Source organism: Miscanthus floridulus, chromosome 13, assembly GCF_019320115.1.
Source record: "Miscanthus floridulus cultivar M001 chromosome 13, ASM1932011v1, whole genome shotgun sequence".
NCBI lineage: Eukaryota > Viridiplantae > Streptophyta > Magnoliopsida > Poales > Poaceae > Miscanthus > Miscanthus floridulus.
Genome location: NC_089592.1, coordinates 41,438,683 through 41,457,611, shown reverse-complemented (window position 1 = coordinate 41,457,611; position 18,929 = coordinate 41,438,683). Strand labels below are relative to the sequence as shown.

At 50.2% G+C, this 18,929-nt stretch overlaps 1 pseudogene; it reads right to left on the bottom strand.

Annotated features, from left to right (window-relative positions):
• The window catches only part of LOC136499230 (phosphatidylinositol/phosphatidylcholine transfer protein SFH13-like), a 30,799-nt pseudogene extending 12,278 nt beyond the window's left edge, over positions 1-18,521 (bottom strand).
• Positions 18,522-18,929: the final 408 nt, after the last annotated feature.

Here is an 18,929-nt window from a genome sequence, read left to right as displayed (position 1 = left end):
GTTGAGCATATTCTCAGACTGCATGGAGCTCCCTCTAGTATTTGTGTCTAATCGTGGTCCTCAGTTTGTGTCCCTGATTTTGGGAAGCCCTACACAAGTCCATTAGAACCAAGCTTAATTTCAGTACCGCTTACCACCCACTAACAGATAGACAGACTGAACGAGTAAATCAGATCTTAGAAGACATGCTTCGCGCTAGTGTATTGAATTATGGCTCTGATTGGGAGAAATGCTTACCCTATGCAGAGTTCTCTTACAACAACAGCTACCAAGCCAGTATCAAGATCTCACCATTTGAAGCTCTGTATGGCAGACCTTGTAAGACACCTTTGATGTGGTCTCAACCGAGTGAAAGATCGTTCTTTGATTCTGCGAAGATCCAAGACATAGAAGAAGGAGTTGCTCAAGTGAAGGAGAATTTGAGAATTGCTCAAAGTCGATACAAGAGCTATGCTGACAAAAGAAGAAGAGAACTTGAGTTCAATGTGGAAGACTTCGTCTATCTCAAGGTATCCCCGTTACGTGGAACCATCAGATTCCATGTGAAAGGAAAGCTTGCCCCTAGATTTGTTGGCCCATACAAAATATGCAAGAGGATTGGAAAGCTCGCCTACAAACTTGAGCTACCCGAGGAATTGGCAGGTGTACATCCCGTGTTTCATGTCTCACAGCTACGCAAATGTTTGAGAGTGCCCGATGAAATAGTCCCGACTGATATACTTGACATTCAAGACACTCTTGAGTACAAAGAACATCCCATCAAAATTCTAGGGAGAGACACCAAGGAGACCCGAAGCAAAACTATTCCTATGTGCAAGATCCAATGGAGCAACCACACTGAGAGAGAAGCAACATGGGAGAAAGAGTCTGATCTCCGACTAAACTATCCTTATCTCTTCGAAGGGTACGTACCGTTTTAATCTTAGGGACGAGTTTCTGTTAAGGGGGCAGGGCTGTAACAACCCAAAAAAACTCCCATGTGTTGATGAGTGTCATGTATAGAAACCCAACCTAAGAGATGCATTAGGTCTAACCCCAACCTAAGTCAACACATAAGCATGGCATAACTCTTGGCATAAACATGTGATTAAGTTCCCTAACTAAATGAACCTTGCATGCATATTAATACCACTTGTGAGTTGGATTCTTCTTTTGCCTTATGTTATGCTAATTAAAAATCACCAAACAACTATTAAGCTTGCTAATTAATCCTTTGATGAGCAAATGCCTTAAGCAAACAAACAAAGAACAAAAGAAAAGGAAAAAGAGAGATGAAGAGAGAGGGCCTCGCAGCCAGCAGCTCGGCCCAAGCTAGCCCAGCCCAGCCGACCTACCAATCCCTTCCTTTTTCCCACCCACGCGCGTGGTCCACGAGCGCACGCAGGCCCAGCATGCCAGCCCAGTCTTGCACCATGCGTGCGCGTTGCGACGCTGAGCTGCTCTCACTGCCCACCAGGCCCCACCTGTTGGCTTTCCTATTCATCTTCTTCGCGCCCACGCATCAACCGCCCGCGCGATCGGAGGCCGACAGCGTTGGCAGGAGCGGGCCAGGGGGTCATGCCCAGGCATGGCCCTTGTTCCCCCTTGCGCCGCGCTCATGCAACCTCACGCCACCATCGGATGCGTCGCGCGCCTTCCCACCGCATGATGCCGATCGCCATTGGAGGCATGGAGCTCGGCTATAAAAAGACCCTGGAGCCTTAGCCTCTCCCTCTCAATCACGCCGTGGCCGTGTAGTATCCGCCAGACCACTCAGCACGAGGGCCGAGTGGAGGAGAGGAACAAGGAGGGTGGAGCTGCTACCGGGAGGAGGACTGGGAGCACGCCGGAGTTCGGAGCGTCGTCGCAGATCAAGTCAGAGCGTACCGTGAGCTAGCACCGTCGTGATCGTCACTGCGTCAACCACACGCTGCATCGCCTAGCCTCGCCGAGCACAGCATGGTGAGCACCTTGCTGAGACCTCTCCCCAGCCAACCGGCACGAGCTCGCCGCCGTTGAGACCTTGCCGTTGCCTCTGAGCACTCGGCCTAGCCACTCGAGTAGTGTAGAAGACCGCCATGACCGATTTGCAGAGCCAAACAGGATCCCATAGTGAAAGGATGACACCGAGTTCTACTCGGAAAACACCGGCATCGAGCATACCGCTCACGCCACCACACTCCCTACCGCACGCACGCACACACGCACAGGCCCTAAACACGATCTTGAAATCGAAGCTAGTCCCACGCGCACACAAGGAGTCAAGAGGAGGGCGACGTCAAGCCAATCGGCTCGAGAACGCCAGGCCGCGCCGATCTCCACTAGCGACTGCCGCCGTGTCAACCATAGTCCTCACCGTGGCCAGCCACCACCGGAGGCTACCTGGGGTAGCACAAGAGCACCGCTGTGCCCGCAATGGCCTCGTGAAGCTCACACGCACCACCGAGTCACCTCTCCGAGGCCATAGCCACCTCACCGCCGCTGTCGTCGTGCCCGTAAGACCGCCACCGTGGCCGGCACTCTACAGGACCCCGCACACCACGTTAACCCCACCAATGAGGACGCCGAGGCTCGATGGAGCTTTCACCCACATCAATCGCGCACCAGCGCCGCTAGCGAGGTTCACCGAGCGCTCGCCGCCGGCGAGGACACTTCGGAGATACTGGGGAGACCTTTTCTCCCCGGCCACACACGCGCGTGCACCTAGTTCATGAAGACCGCAACAGAGGAGATGGTGGGTGGACCAAGTCCACCGTGAACCGCGTTCTGGCCCATAGACCAGCGCGCCCTAGGTCCATGATGGACCAGCCAGTGTGGGCGCGCTGTGGACGCGCCGGACCAAGCCCAAACGGGCAGCCCTGACTGGACACGTGGCAACGCCATAGAGCAACCCATGGCGGGCCCGACCCGGCCCAGACCGGCCCAACCCGAGCCTGCTAGAGCCAGTTTGAGACCCAGTCCGAGCTGACCGTTGATCGGTCAATGTTGACCATTGACCGGGGCCCACATGTCAGCGTCACAGCCGCTAGGGTCCCACATGTCAGTAAACAGTGACCTGATGACGTCACGATGATGGCTTACTGACGTCATCAGTGGGACCTACCTGTCAGATCCGAAGCCCGGTGCTGACGTCATGCTGACGTCAGCATGCCACGTGGACCAATGCACAGCGTGACACGTGTTAGCCCAGGATTAATTCAGCCTTTTCCCATTTTCAGAAATGATTAAAACTTTAGAAATTCATAACTAATTTATACAACCTCAGAAAAATACGAAACCAGGACCAAAATTCATCTAAAATCGAGCTTTACGCAATGAACCCATGTTTGAGTGCATTTGGCTCTTTTGAATTTTATTGCTTCTTTGTGCTATTTTATAGACGTCGCTAACGCGACTATAATTCGATCGTATGCAGACTCGGAGGAGAACCAGACGGACGAGTAATGTGAGTACCATGAGGAGTACGGAGACGACTACACTGAAGGTGCCACATCCCACCCCATCTCGTAGCACCCATTACGCATGGCTAATATAGAACTGCTATTGCTTTACTTTACTGTTATAATCAAACTATGATAGGACTTGCATGGTAGTATGCTTACTTGATGGCCTCTACCTTGACGTAACTTTACCCCTGCATACCCTGCTATTAGGCTAGACACACGCTTACTGCTATATTTCATTTGCTTGTATTACGCTTATACTACATTAATGCGTGGTGTTATCTGGGCTATGGGGAGAGTGCTGCGTGTGTGACTTCGGTGTGTAGAGGGTGAGGGTTGTGTCGACCAAGTTGGAGTATACGATAAGCCTGGGGCAAGTCTTGCCATGTGGTGCTACTTGGGCACCCCTGGAAATGGATACCTGTGGTGGGTAAATGGTATATGAGGTGGCCCTGGGTGTGAACCTGTGATGGGAGGAGCCCGGGATGGAGGTGCTGTGGTGGCACGGTAAATGGAAACCCTGATGAAGACATTCTGACTTGGTCATCCCTAAGGACTTACTAGTACTCAGATTCACTAGGAAGCCTTACGTACCACTCGCCCTATATGGTACGGGACGGCCGGACTACTTGGTAGGATATTGTCACTACTGCTAGGTTGATAGCGGACAGTGTAAGGAGGTACGGGGCGCGGAGGATTTTCCCCACACCCTTCCGAGACTTCATGGAGACCTTGTGGACCCGGCTCATGACTCACAGTTTCAGCCACCCCAGACTAGACTTGGGGTGTACCAGGGCTGAATGGTAGAGTGGCATTATCCTAGGCTAGCAAGCGGTCGGAATCAGCCTAGTTGACGACGGTCAGCGAAGAAGGCAGATCTTGTGGATATGTAAAACCTCTGCAGAGTGTATGGTTGATCGATCGATACATGTGCCGACTTGTCGGCTATGGACCTTTCCTGGATTTCGCTTAAACTAGATAGTGAGATGAGTCCTTCTCTTCTTCCCTCGTGAGAGAGTGTCGGACGTAGCCAGGGGCTACGGGCCTTGAGACAGTGCCGAGAGGGAGTTGGCCTGTCGACTGAGCGATGGTATGGTGATAGTATGGTGATGGTGTGGAGATAGTGGTATATCGATCTCAGGATCGAAACCTGGCTCTGGAAAGGGAATGGGGTGGAATGCGTGTGGGAATGGTGTTAAAACTTGACTATACTATTATATACTTGATATGCTAAAACATAGGAAACCCTAGCCTTATAGGTTCCTTTTGATTATATCCAACTTGCATCCAATTTCCACAAAGCAATGCTCATAGGGTGGGAGTGGCCAGTACAAATCGTACTGATAAATTTTGGCACACAGGTTCTGTTGAGGAGTATAGCTCTGAGGAGTTTGACGGTTGAGAGGTTCGTTCCTACACTCGAGTTTGGCGATCTTATCTTCAAGCTGTTCTGAATGAATGCTACTTTTGATTCCGCCAATGCGACGATGTAATAATTTATGTAATTCCGCACTTTATGTACTCTGATATTATCATTGTATGGATGTGGTATTCGACTGGAATTTGGGTAATATGATCTACAACGGTCATAATACACTTCGACTCTGTGGATTTCCCTTCGCAGAAATCAGGTCGCTTCAACGAGCATATAATAAAGGATAAAGTTCATTTTTGGCCATCAAACTATAGCCAGAGTTCAATTTTGTCACTCCAACTCAAAAACCAGATATCACTGACCATCGCACAATGGAAACCCAACAAATTTAACCATCTGGCTGGTTTCAAAGTGGTTTTGTATTTTCTGAGAATATATAATACATACTATATGTAATGTTTCCCATTTCAAAATCACCTTAAATCATAACTCATTGTAAAACAGAAACTCATTGAGCAACCCCAATAATAAACACAGATGTGGCCATATGGGTATATGGTTATGAAATAAATCAAAGAAGTTTACCTTCCTAATATCTGGATCATTCCATGGACCTTTGTTACACCTCGGGTATCCTCCCACAGCAGCACAAGTGCATGTCCCCCCCAAAAATTCAGGAAGTTGGCTATAGACATCAAAAGAAAACACACACAATCTAAGCTAATGGGACATAATTACTATGATCGATCAATTATGCTTAATATGGTTATAATAGAAAACATACCTTGCATCTATTACTTCAAGAAGTTTGTTCTGAAACTTTGTTCCCAAAACCTATAATTGAGGCTCCATGAAAATTTATACTTATTTGGACAAAAGGAAATGATGTAGTTCCAGAGATCATTTATGCTCACATGTATCTTCGAAGCAGTTTTAGGGCAAGAAAACCTTTCCCAGAATTCCATAGTAGCTTGAAACCACTACCAGCATTCACAACAAACATCTGATGCAGTGTCTGAGCATATGGATAAATTGTTACCCAGTCTGTCCGTCAAGTATTGATCAGGAAAAGCAACGAGAGTGCACATACCTCTGGATAATAGTCACTGTCAATCTTCTGCATTCTACTTAACATATCTCTTGCGGTTTTGCTGAAGTTCTTGAGACCCTGCAGCATGATTCATAATCAGCAGCGGTAATATTGAAGGAATCCAAAATTTACTTAATGTGTTTGGATGCAAAATAAGTTGTTAGTAAGCTAATCATCCACAAAGTGATAAAAACCATCAAATATGTGAAGAATCATCATACCGCGCCATCGACATCTAGTATAGTAGTTGTAGAATCGATATGTCTTTTTGCTGCAATAGAGCATGCAGGAAACCTGTCCCTGAAGGCTCTCTCAAACTCTTGCACATGATACTTCATGTAGCGATCAACCGTAGTAATGTGCATCAATTTATTTGGTTCCACTTTCCCTAATCTCTCAACGTATACTGGTCTTCCCTGCCTGTCAACTCCATGGTAGCCCTGAGGATAATAGCATAGCACATCATCTAGCTCTTCAAAACTGAAGTCCTGCAGGATTTAGTTGCAATTGATAGACATCAGTTATAGCTTTTCAAGATTCATGAAACATAAAGGGCGCATTTGAGATTAGAGATGCAGGTCTGTAAATAAAGACATATTAGCACCATTTATCACTTGCATGCCAAAAACAGCTACTTGAAGATGGTGACAGGCATTTCCTACACTAAGACTATGCAACCTATGAACCAATATAAATTCGCAGCCAGAATTGCATGGTCATGGTCCGTTCGGAAGCTATTGGCAGCCACAGCTGCTGCTGCTTCTTTGGACATATGACACAAAATACTGTTCAATTGTTCAAACAGTGAAAATGCAGCAGCAGCAGCAGCTGGCAAAACGCCAGCCGAACGGATAATGTTATTGTACCAACTAACCCAAAAGGATTAGCCTCATCTCTAGTATTTTTGTTTTCTTATGAAACAAACAGGGAGGAGAGCTGCCCATTATATTTAAAAGAAGACGAACAACAAAGCAATGAGACCTCAGAGCATCGAGCAATGCCAACCATCAAAATAAATACAAAGCTACTAGAAGCTCACCTCTAGTATTGTATCTGCTCCAAACTCTTTCCTCCACTGGAGCATCTCAGCCCACATATGGATCGCTTTCTCAGTGTCAAATTTTCTAGCCTTCAAAAACCTGTGGGGATTCAACAAGAATGTGGAATTCAATTGTCAGATTCTTATGCTGCAAATTCATAGGAGCTATATATATATGCTTTTGTAGCTTTCGATGTGTACAGTATTCATAGTGCACAAACCTCAGCAACAAGTGATAATCATTATGCTTGTCAGGCAGCAAGTTCCTGTTCAGAAGTTCTTGCTGGAAGATAAAGACGGCTCGCTCCTCTTGCTCATCCCTGACTGTTAGATAATCCAAGCTCATTTGCTCCACTGTATCTCGGTCTTAGCTAAGTTTAGCTTGAGCCTGGTGTTGACCGAAACCAGGAGCGTCTGTACTTGGCCTGATGCATGCTGCGTTCATGCAGATGCTACCCTTGTTTGTAGGATCAGTAGAGGGAGTGGTGCTCGTTATGCTCTCGCCTGTGGGATGGCACAGGCCAGTCGGAGAACGTGGCGTGCGCCCGGTAGAAGTGGAGGCGGCTTACTCGGTCCAGTCGTGGGATGGCACGGCAATGGCGGAGCGGGGAAGTCGTAGCGTCGTGGCCAATCGTGGCCTGTGTTTTTAGAGTCCTGTAATCATCTTTTTATACCAGCAAATAGAGTCCAGAAAAGCTACGGTTGTTAGCGGCACCAAAACAGTTTGTGTTCCACTGTGTTCGCGTGCGTTCGTTCTTGTGTTCCAGGGTGTGCCGGCCATCTTCCTCGTCTCCGGCGACGGGCACCGGCGAGGTAGAGCCGTCAACTGGTATCAAAGCCAGGTTCCGGCTGTGGACACGCGACCACGCGATCGCTGCTGCGTTCATGGATCGGCGGAGGAATCGTTCATCATCGCCGCTGCGGGGAAGCGGCGTCAGGAGCGGTTCAAGCAGTGGCGCCAGGGGAGATCGCGGCCTGGTGATCAACCGGGTCGTACGTGATGGGGGAAAGGACAAGTATCCTCTCCTCACCAAGTCCAACTACTACTCATGGGCGGCTCTCATGAAGCTCAAGCTCCAGGCGCGGAGCTGGTGGGAGGCGGTGACCGTCGGAACCACCGACTTCATCGAGGATCGCAACGCCCTGGAGGCCATAGCGCTTGGCCTCCTGGAGGAGCTACACGGCAACATCGCCAGGAAGGCCACCGCCAAGGACGCGTGGGAGTCCCTGAAGTAGATGCACCTCGGGGTGGATCGTGTGCGCCAGGCGAAGGCGAACACGCTGCGCCGCCAGTTCCAAGATCTCAAGTTCAAGGACGGGGAGACGGTGGACGAGTTCGGTGTCTGCATCAGCGACCTCGCAAATCAACTTGAGGTGCTCGACGCGGCGTACTCGGAGCCGGAGATCATCCACAAGTTCCTACAAGCCACTCCGCAGAGGTATGCACAGATTATGATGGCCATTGAGACCCTGCTCGACCTCAACCAGATGTCTGTAGAGGAGTTGATTGGGAGACTCAAGGCGGCCGAGGAGCGGTACGGCCTCAACGGCGGTGGGGGAGGTGGCTCGTTGGCGCGCCTGAACCTCACCGAGGACGAGCTAGTCACGCGCGTCACGGCGCGGCTGCAGCTCTCGGGTGAGGGCTCGGGCGGCGACAACGGGAGGTCGTCCTCGTCATCAAGCCAGCGCCATGGGCGCGGTGGCCGTGGCCGCAATGGAGGGCGCGGTGGCTGGTTCCAGACCACCCGCCGGCGGCAACGGTGGCGCTGGTGGCAACAAGATGAAGGGTCGGCCGCTCGCCGGCGACGAGTGTGCCTACTATGGCAAAACGGGTCACTGGGCCCGCGAATGCTGCAAGAAGAAGAGGGACGAGGCGGCGCATGCCACTCAGGCCGAAGAGGAGGAGGCTGCGCTCAACCTCGTCGTGACGTCGCTTGACGCCGAGGAGACTCCGGGGGAGCTGTGCACAATCCTGGAGGATGAGGAAGGCACGACGCAGGCGCGCTGGGTGTTCGAGGAGGGAGACTCACACCCTTCGCCATTCACCCGTCCAGTGGTGAATTGGGTCCTAGAGGAGGACAGCGCCCCGACGCCGTTCGTGGGCGTTATCACAGCGAGCATCACCAAGCCGGAGGCGGTCCATATCCGTGAAGACAAGATGTTCGTGCAGCTCGGCGAGAAGACTGAAAGGGGGAGCACTCGCTGGATCCTCGACACGGGAGCCACGAACCACATGACCGGCGAGCGCTCCGTCTTCTCCGAGCTGGACACCGGTGTGCGCGGGACCGTCCGGTTCGGGGACGGCTCCACCGTGGCGATTGAAGGGCACGGCACGATCCTCTTCAAGCTCAAGAGCGGGGAGCACCGGGAGCTGGCCGGGGTCTACTACATCCCGAGGCTCATGACAAACATTGTCAGCCTCGGCCAGCTCGACGAGGACGAGTACAAGGTCCTCATCGAACACGGCGTTCTGAGGATATGGGATCAATGCCGGCGTCTACTAGCCAAGGTACCCCGTTCTGCGAACCGCTTGTACATGCTAAACCTCGTGATCGACCGGCCAGTGTGCCTTGCCGCACGGTGTTCCGAGGTGGCATGGCAGTGGCACGCCAGGTTCGGGCACTTGAGCTTTCAGGGGTTAAAGGAGCTGTCCAAGGGGCAGATGGTGCGAGGGCTACCACAGATCGACCACATTGAGCAAATATGTGACAACTGCATGGCGGGCAAGCAACGGCGCCGTCCGTTCCCGGCGTCGAGCAACTACCGCGCCAAGAACCTGCTCGACCTGGTCCATGCGGACCTGTGTGGGTCGGTCACACCGGAGACGCCGGGTGGCAACCGGCTGTTCCTCCTCGCCATCGACGACAAGAGCCGCTACGTGTGGCTAGTGCTCCTGAGCTCGAAGGACCAAGCAGCGGACACGATCAAGCGCCTCCAAGCGCGCGCTGAAGCTGAAGCAGGGCGCAAACTCGGCACACTGCGTACCGATCGCGGCGGCGAGTTCACATCGCGCGCGTTTAGGGAGTACTGCGCCATGGAGGGCGTCCAGCGTCATCTCACCGCGCCGTATACACCGCAACAAAATGGCGTGGTGGAGAGACGCAACCAAACCATGCTGGGCATGGCGCGCAGCATGCTGAAGGCAATGCGGATGCCTGGTTGGTTTTGGGGGGAGGCTGTGCTCACGACCGTCTTCATCCTGAACAGATCGCCGACGAGGAGCCTAGAGAGGATCACTCCGTTTGAAGCCTGGTATGGTTCAAAACCACCTGTGCACTTCCTTCGAACGTTTGGTTGTGTTGCACACGTGAAGGTTGCCGGCGGTCATCTCAAGAAACTCGATGACCGGAGCACTCCCATGGTGTTCATCGGCTATGAAGTGGGAACCAAGGCGTACATGTTCTATAACCCTGTGTCCAAGCGAGTGCATATCTCGCGGGACGCGGTGTTTGATGAAGGTAGGGCGTGGGACTGGACGGAGCACGACGGCGGCGTTCACGCGGCGGACTGTGAACCGTTCCATGTCGAGTACATGACGGTGACGGTTCGCCGCGGTGATCCAGCTGAGCTGCCGCAAGGAGGCAGTGGCCCAGGCAGTCCGGTGCCTGGTGGTGGGACGCCGGTCATGCCTGGAACGACTACGGCGAGCGAGAGCACGCCAGGCGGAGCGCACGGGAGCGGCGCGAGCACGCCGGGCGACGTGCACGGAAGCGGCGCACCGGGAACACCTGCATCACCTGCGCCAACCCCTCAATTGGAGTTCGCGACACCTCCCTCCGGTGCCCTGGACCTCAACGATGATCATGATGATGACGTTCCACTTCGGTTCCACACACTCGACAATGTGCTGGGACCAGCTGAGGTATCGGACACGGCAGAGTGGGTGTTCGAGGTCGACGAGGACCTGTTCCTGGCCGTGGGAGAAGAGCCGGCGACATTCGAGGAAGCCCTGCGGGAGGAGTGCTGGCGCCAGGCGATGAAGGAGGAGATGGCCTCCATCGAGCAGAATGGGACATGGAAGCTCGTGAACCTTCCCCATGGCCATTGCCCAATTGGCTTGAAATGGGTGTTCAAGGTGAAACGCGATGAGGCGGGCGCCATTGTCAAGCACAAAGCTCGCCTTGTTGCCATGGGCTACGTCCAGCAAGAGGGAGTTGATTTCGATGAGGTGTTCGCTCCAGTTGCTCGGATGGAGTCCATTCGGATGCTGCTCGCTGTGGCTGCGCGGGAGGGCTGGCTTGTCCATCATATGGATGTCAAGTCGGCGTTCCTCAATGGAGAGCTGCAGGAGGAGGTATATGTCCGGCAGCCGCCGGGTTTTGTCGCTGCAGGGTACGAAGGCAAGGTGCTGAAGCTGCAGAAGGCCCTGTACGAGCTTCGTCAGGCGCCGCGGGCATGGAACATGAAGCTTGACGCCAGCCTGCGCAAGCTCGGGTTCAAGCGCTGTGTCAGTGAGCACGGCATGTACACACGCGGCGCCTGGCGAGACAAGAGTGGTGGTGGGCGTCTATGTAGACGACCTGATCATCACAGGAGCAAGCCCGGAGGACGTCAGCGCGTTCAAGGAGGAGATGCGCCGGCTCTTTCGGATGAGTGATCTCGGCCTGCTTTCTTATTACCTCGGCATCGAGGTGAAGCAGGGCCGGAGTGCGATCACGTTGGGGCAAGCAGTGTACGCGAAGAAGCTGCTAGAGAAGGCGGGCCTGGCTTCCTGCAATCCATGCTCAACGCCCATGGAGGTCCGCCTCAAGCTATCCACCAAGAGCACGACACCGGAGGTGGACGCGACGATGTACCGTAGCCTGGTGGGAAGCCTGAGGTACTTGGTGCATACACGGCCCGACATTGCCTTTGCTGTGGGCTACGTCAGTCGCTTCATGGAGAAGCCCCGGCAAGAGCACCTCGTCGCCGTCAAGCACCTACTGCGTTACATCGCAGGAACGATCGACTACGGCCTCGTTTACCCCAAGATGTCAAGCGGCGACAACAGCCTGATCGGCTACAGTGACAGCGACATGGGTGGGGACGTTGATGAGAGGAGATGCACCGCAGGCGTGCTGTTCTTTCTGGGCGACAAGCCAGTCACATGGCAGTCCCAGAAGCAAAAAGGGTGGCACTTTCAACCTGCGAAGCTGAGTACATGGCCGGAGCAGCTGGGGCATGCCAGGCCGTGTGGCTCGTCCGGTTGCTGAGCGACGTCGTTCAGCCACCTGTACTGAAGATGGACAATCAGTCCGCAATCGCCCTAAGCAAGAATCCCGTCCTCCATGACCGCAGTAAGCATATTGACACAAAATTTCATTTCATACGCGAGTGTGTTGAAAGCGGGAAGATCTGCGTGGACTACGCAAGTACCCAGGAGCAACTTGCTGATGTCTTGACAAAGGCCCTGGGGCACGCGAGGTTCTGTGAGCTTCGTGAACAGGTGGGTGTTGTCAAATTGAAATGAGCATGAATTAGGGGGAGATTGTTAGATAATCCAAGCTCATTTGCTCCGCTGTATCTCGGTCTTAGCTAAGTTTAGCTTGAGCCTGGTGTTGACCGAACCAGGAGCGTCTGTACTTGGCCTGATGCATGCTGCGTTCATGCAGATGCTACCCTTGTTTGTAGGATCAGTAGAGGGAGTGGTGCTCGTTATGCTCTCGCCTGTGGGATGGCACAGGCCAGTCGGAGAATGTGGCGTGCGCCCGGTAGAAGTGGAGGCGGCTTACTCGGTCCAGTCGTGGGATGGCACGGCAATGGCGGAGCGGGGAAGTCGCAGCGTCGTGGCCAATCGTGGCCTATGTTTTTAGAGTCCTGTAATCATCTTTTTATACCAGCAAATAGAGTCCAGAAAAGCTGCGGTTGTTAGCGGCACCAAAACAGTTTGTGTTCCACTGTGTTCGCGTGCGTTCGTTCTTGTGTTCCAGGGTGTGCCGGCCATCTTCCTCATCTCCGGCGACGGGCGCCGGCGAGGTAGAGCCGTCACTGACATCTTCAATTCTGAAGGACGACGCCCGATGCTCCACCTTTCTTTTCCCCTCTTCATGAGCGAATGTGTGAGCTTGTTTGATGCATTCAGTGCCTTTTTCTTCAGTGACCCGATAGATAGCCGCCTTCGCTCATCCTCTGAGTTGTCCACATCTGATCTCCGTTCTTTCCTGTCATCAAGCGTGAGCAGCCCTTCCATGCTTGCTGACCGACGACGCACTTCAGAAAGAACGAGAAATGAAATTTAGTCATCTGGATGAACACTAGCTGCTATATTGTCACAAAGATAAATGAGATAGTGAGAATATGTACCTGACATTTTGTAGGTAGCAGAGGACTGGAAGTCTACAGGTACAGCTGGAATGAAGTAGAGATTGGGAAAAGAATCATGAGAATATGCCAGCCAAACTTCAGAGTACAAAACAAGCATGCAGTTTCCTTGCGAGAAGATGACCTTTTTTGGCCTTGGACAAAGCTAATGCGATGTTCTTGGTCTCTCTAGTGAAAATGGGAAGAACTTTAAAGGCACTGCATTTGGTTTGCAGTTACCAGTGCGTTGCAGACAAGATGAATTTCCCCCATTAAAGAATATATAAGGGAAAAACGCTCCGGATCGTATCCTGTGGTTTGGTAACCCATCAGCTGAGTAACTACAGCTTAGAATAAAGAATAAAGAGCCCATAAAAATACGTGCTCAGCAAAAGGGCAGACAACTCCTGTACTGTATCAGTCTCCGGATGCAGAAAAAGGGGGGTCAAAAAAGTAAAAGCTGTCAGTGGGTGACAATGCAAATAGAAAAACTAAAGTAGGAAGCAAAGCGGGAATTTAGTCCCAAGAGACTATGAAAAGGGGGAATTATAATTAACAATTAGTCTTAGCTGATCAATCAGGCTTTTGTTAGTGTTACAGAGCAATCAGACAACACGCGTGAAAACACACTTGTTCGTGTAGTGTACTATGGGCGTGATTGGTTGCTTCTTGATCTGCCAGCCGGGATGAAGGGCCTGTGCAGGCTCGAACTATCCCAGATGAGACCATGCACCTTGGGCTGTTTGGTTGCAAATGAGTGTAGTATACTGGATCATAGGAATCGTGTTTGGTTGCTTGTGTGGATGGTTTTGTTGTATGAATTGGTGTGCTCAGCTATGTTTGGTTTGGCGCACGACAGAAGGTGTGAGCACCCAGGTATGGTTTTGGTGAGGTTACCACCCTACTCAACGTTACATAAGAAACAAAATATCAATAATAAGATGGTGATCAAATGATGTAAACACATTAGCCTCAGATATCAGTTGCTCCTCAGTTGACCTTGAGCTTGGAGCATAAGAAACAAACAGAGTAAGAAACAAAGTTCCGGTACCTCAACACAAGCTCAAGGTCATCAGTTCTTGGTAACGTAGTTGACATGCTTAATATGATATCATCATTGGCAAAGTAAGTGAGGCCTTAGCTTAACGATATGTTGGTACAATTTCCAGATACTCAATCATAGGTGGCTGCCAAGGCAAACAAAAACAGATAGAAGAAAACTAAGATCATGTCCCATGGTTTGATGACAGTCATGAGAATCATACAAAATGCACAAAAAACATATTGCAGCCACCTCAGAGTTTATTTTTCATGTTGCATCATTGGCCAAATAGATATCAAGAGTTTGAACATCATGGTCATATCAAGAGATTGAACATCACAGTCATAAATTCTAGATGTTTTAGCACAAAGAACCCTCACTAGAATCAGAGCTATGGACTTAAGCAAGACGCGGCTGCCACACCATAGGGTGCTCCTCCAGTGCCTAGGGTTACAAAAAGTAAACATCATCGACCAAGGCACTTTGCTCAGTTTGTAAATCGGACTAGGCATCATCATGTGCAAAATCTAGGCGACAACACATGTGTACAACAAATAAGAGGTGCACATCACATAGATCTGAGGGCGGAATAAGACGAAAGCAAATGTAAACATGTAGATCAGCAAAAATGTCGCCCAGATCTAAGTATCTAAGAACATGAACCCTAATATCAGTGGACGGCAAACAAAATCCACAAATGATTCAACAGAAATCACCGCACAGAGAGGGATAGGAGATGGGGACAGGTGAGATATACTGTCGGAGCACTGGAGGACCAACACGAATCCGCCGGTGGAGGTTGACCGTATAGGTCAAGCAAGCTCGATGGGGAGGAAGAGGAGAGAGCGCACCAAACCAGAGGAGGAAGGAGAGGCGCGAAATGGGGGCGGTAACCCTAGCCCAGGAGGCCAGGACGACAAGATCTCCCGCGTAAGCCGAAATCGTTCCCGCCAAGCATCGCGGCGTCCAGAACCGAGAGGGAAGGAGAAATCAAGAAGATGGAGACGTGCGGGATGGCGGAGGGGAAAGGTATGGAGAGGAGCAGGCAAATGGTGCGAGTCGGGATACCAATCACGCCCTCACTGCACCAACTCGTGCCGGATGGGCCTTAGGACCGCCCCGTCGGGGCAACCAATCACCCCCTATGAGAAGGAAACTATGTGTAAGCTGTGGTGCCCGGCCCTGCCAGGTTGCGGTTGCAGAAAAAGGAGCATGGTCAACAGGCAGGCTTTGACCAGGTCAGAGTTGATCAGAGCCAGCCATTATTCAGACGAGACTGACGAGCAACGCATGTTTGCGTGACCTTGACGGCTGGACGCGATTTGCGCCCTGTTCCTTTGGCTGGTTTGGTTTATAAGTCATGGCTAAAAGTACTATTGACTGGTTTGATGTGAGAGAAAAATACTGTTTGTTGGCTGATAAGTCATGGCTTATAAGCCATATACGACGATCGCTGAAGCCAAAAGAGAGCTAGAAATATGGACTGGATTTCAACGAGGATGACTTGCACTGCTGCTGGTAGCGAGTGCAGGTCAACCACTCGTTTTCAGGACGGAACGAGATCCTCTGACTTCGCCCTCTCCGACTGCCGAGTGCAGTCAGACAATCTCCACCGTTGCCAGCAGATCAAAGGGTGACTTCGCATATTGGAGCGTACCAACTGGGATTACGGTCATGAGTCACGGGGCAACAACGGAAGATGTATATTGCGGCCCATATGTTATCCGCTCGCCATCTTGTTTTTGCATAAAAAATTCTAATTTACCTCCCTTAACTATTGTGGTTGTCCGGTTTCCTGCAAATCTACAAAACTAGGTTTTTTAACATCTCTCAACTTTTGAAAAATGTTCACTTCTACACCCTAATGGTTTTGATGGTTGTTTTGATGGTCGTTTTCCTGATGTGGCGCCTCGCCAGAGGAGGTAAATTGGACTAAGTTGAAAGTAGAGGTAAATCAGATAAGAAATATTTTAATAGAAAAATATCTAAAATTTTACAAAAATTCAAAAAAGTAAACAAACATATTTTTACATGATAATATATAATTAAAAATCCTAAAATCTGGTTTTAGAAAATTCATAGATATTTGTTTTAGCTCAAAAAATTTTAAAACTAGTTTTAATTTTTTTTCTAAAATTATGCTCTATGTTATGGTGCATGGCTTCAAATACCTCATGACACTTGATTCTATCTGTACAAATATCATGACTCATGTGCTACCATCTAGATTTCTTGCCACGTTACGCTCTATAATTCATTGCACTAAAACTTAATTAAACTTAATAGTTTATAAAACTTAATTAAGTATATACTAAACAAGGGGTCGATGGATGTATGCATATGTGCGGCAAGGTGCATGCAGCCACGCATGCTAACACAGATACTTTGGAAAGAATACTAGGGTAGGGAACCAATGGCCACTATGGTCCTGACAATGCTTCACTGATGATCAATATCGACTAACTATAATAGATACGTGAACTTCTACTAGAAAATAAGCAACAAAATAAGTTCATCAAAATTCAAACACTTTCCAGGCAGGCAACATAACATAGAGGATGATTTAAAAAAAAATCTTTAAAAAGTTTCATAATTTTTCAAGCTAAAATAATTGATTGGGTCATTTTCAAGTTTAAACTAGGTTTGATGATTTTTAATTATATATTTTCATGTAAAAATATATTTGGTTACTTTTTTATTTTTATACTTTATAGAAATATTTCTAGTCTGATTTATCTCCTTGAAATTTTCAACTTAGTCCAATTTACCCCATCTGACATGACATCACGTCAGCAAAATCACCATCAAAATCACTCAGGGTGTAAAAGTGATCGGTTTTCTAAAGTTTAGAGATGTTAAAACACTGGTAGATCAGAGAAGAAAAAATCGGACGAGATGAGGCAGGTAAATTAGAATCCTTCGGCAAACAAGATGTCAAGCTAATGATTTCTTCTGCTGCTGGGCCGTGACCCGTGACCCTGATGGCCTGATCCCAGTTGGTAGCCTTCGATCTGCTGGCAACGGTGGAGATTGCCTGACTGCACTCAGTAGTCGGAGAGGGCGAAGTCAGAGGATCTCGTTCTATACCACCACCGGAATCAATTCGTTGTTGCTTTACCGAAAGTTCTTTTTTTTTAATGATGAAGCGCACCAAAAGGCCGAAATGATGTGATTAAATTAGACTAAATGGTGTGAATGCGCTGTAACATACTCCTACCTACGATTGCAGGAGGCAAAGTAATTGTTTACAAAAAGAAAAAGAAGATTGTTTTAAATAATTCCCGTTGTTAAATTGGGTTATGTAATTCCTGACACTTCAAAACAAAAACAGATGAGAAACAGGCCAGGATTGACCACGAACAAACCAGAATTAGGCCATGGCTTGAGACGGGACATGAGGCCAGGCGAAGGGACAATCCAAGATCACCGTTGCGTCAAATTTGATATGGCAATATACTCGCAAAAAAAAAAACTGATACTTGCAATAGAAATTAGATTTGAACGAGCTTTATTTCAGCTGTGACTGGATGGGCCAGCATCAAATCGCAAAATCCACCACGCCACTGGCCAGCACGGCACCACCACCGCAGTTGAGCTGGGTTGTATTATCACCGACGTACGAGCAGAGCAGCCCCCGGAAAAAAAAGGACGAAAACGCATATACACCGCTGGCTCGAGGCCAAATTCAGCACCTACCACAAAGGGATTATCTATCCAGTGCTTGATTGATTAAAGAAAGAAGAAATTGAAGAACCATGCATGCTCACACAGGCACAAATAGAAATTAGAGGCAAAAAAAAAAAACAAAGGCCAGCGGCACAAAGACAACTTGCAGAGGAGGCGACAGGACAGGTGGAAGCTCACCTCCTCCAGGATCGAGTTCCACGCGGCGGCGGGAGCCGGGCGACCCCCGATTCCTTGCCGCAGCTCCCAGCAACGGCGACCCAGCTTGGAAGGAATCAGATCCTCCCAGCCTCTAGCCAAAAACCCAGAAACCAAGCGAGCACGTAGGCGCAACGTGACGAGGGGAGGGCCTATATCAATATCCTTGGGTCGGGGTCGCTGATTGTCAGCAGCCTGCCCCTGTCCGTGACAAGCGAAGAGAACACGTCAGGGATAGAAGCCGTATCCTCAAGATGAAGCTGTCCTGGCCTCCCGGTCCAAAAGGCTCCGTCGACCCAGTACAAGAGTAGCTGGTCCAACGTGCCATGTCTAAGTCTATTGTATAAATAGAAGGGAGGTACAGAGGAAGAAAAGCGTGTATGACTGAAAACCAAAATTACTCTGAGTAATCCCGCCATTGTGCCGTGCGCTACCTTCTCTTCTTCCTTTCCAAGTATTTACTTCTTACACTGATGATGGGCGAAAAAGGCATGGAAGGGAGGGGGGAGAGGACGACAGCGTGTCCTCTTGTCTATTCCTCGGCGTCGGCTGTTGCCCCGTCGTGCTGCGCCTGCTATGCTAATTATACTTTCAACGTTGCGACGACGGCGGACAACCAGGCAAGAGAAGCTTCTCTGCCCCTTGGCGTTTCCACTGAGCCCGGCTGCAAGATTACGTAGCTTTGCGGAGGGGTTTTGTGTAAAAGCCCCGCTTGCCGCTGCTTTGCCCGCCGGCATTTGGTTGTTGTTGGTCCTCTGGGCTGGGGGAGGGGCCTACCTGTCTGTCTTTGGTTTAGTAGC